Source organism: Penaeus monodon, chromosome 22, assembly GCF_015228065.2.
Source record: "Penaeus monodon isolate SGIC_2016 chromosome 22, NSTDA_Pmon_1, whole genome shotgun sequence".
Taxonomy (NCBI): domain Eukaryota; kingdom Metazoa; phylum Arthropoda; class Malacostraca; order Decapoda; family Penaeidae; genus Penaeus; species Penaeus monodon.
Genome location: NC_051407.1, coordinates 37,441,543 through 37,442,672, shown reverse-complemented (window position 1 = coordinate 37,442,672; position 1,130 = coordinate 37,441,543). Strand labels below are relative to the sequence as shown.

At 40.4% G+C, this 1,130-nt stretch overlaps 1 protein-coding gene across 1 annotated transcript in view; it reads right to left on the bottom strand.

Moving 5' to 3' along the window:
* Positions 1–40: 40 nt before the first annotated feature.
* The window catches only part of LOC119587111 (transmembrane protein 151B-like), a gene marked incomplete in the record, with an annotated part of 49,507 nt that continues 48,417 nt past the window's right edge, over positions 41–1,130 (bottom strand). Inside the window, 1 exon segment of the mRNA XM_037935863.1 lies at positions 41–1,130.

The window sequence follows — 1,130 nt, the reverse complement described above, 5'->3', positions numbered from 1 at the left end:
GTTCGCATACATACACAAAAGGTCGAAATAAAAATACCAATAGCAGGCGGAAGCTTCTATGTTAGGTACACAGCACAGCACCAACCGCAGTCACGCGAAGTTAGTCGCTTCTCTTTACTCGAAGAACAATACAGACAAGGTTACAGATGCTTACGATGCGTATTATCTTCCATTTTTTGTCTTTTACTCTGGCTACATGACGCTGACAGCACTAAAGGTTGCGGGGACCATGGGTATAGGTGGACATCTCTATGGGTCGAACTGGCAACAAACTCCATGGGCACAGTTCACGTTAGGCCTCCGTTTTCTTTGCTTCCCTTGCCGTGTGGGGAGAACTGAGGAAAATGGGAAACGGGAGGGGGGCCAGGTTTCTATGAGGGGGAGGCGCAAAGGGGGAGGTTGGAAACAGGCAGGGGATCTAGGGAATGTCAAGCCAGTATTATAAATACATTTGTGAAAATAAATAGATCTGGATCCAAACTAAACAACACCGTTCATGTTGAGCTAAAATAATCAGTATCGAGTATATCAATCTTACAGACTACAGACTACAAAGTGTAGAAAAATATGAGTGGAAGTGTTGACAAGCGCACCAACCGCGGAAACAGATGTTTTTCTCCTGCAAAATTATCAAACAAGTTGTAATAATCTTGGAATACGAACAACTTTTGAGGTAATGGAGGCCATTTTCGACGATGCCGGCTGAATGAGGTGGTTTCTCTCTGAAAAACTACCAGTTCGCCTAACTCCTGTATAACAATATATAACCTTGATAAAGAAATAAAATATCGTTTTTTTCTTAGAAAGGTATGACAGTTATTTTCTTTTGACAGTGACAGAGTCTGCTGAAGCTATTCCTCTAAAAGTAAATACTGTACTTCACTGTGACCTAAAATGTCATATATAAATGAACACTCGGCAATATCTATATACAGTTTAGCTATTCATGATAGCTTTTGTACATCGTATTAACCATAACAGTTGCCTAACGTGGCGAACGAAGTAGCCCTTCATTGTGGCTTAACACGCCTTAAAGCTTAATATCTCTAACAACATTTTATTTGACTATTTACTTACAAACATTTCCTTTGGGGATTCCAAGGAACTAACAATATCTCCTTAAAGCTGGG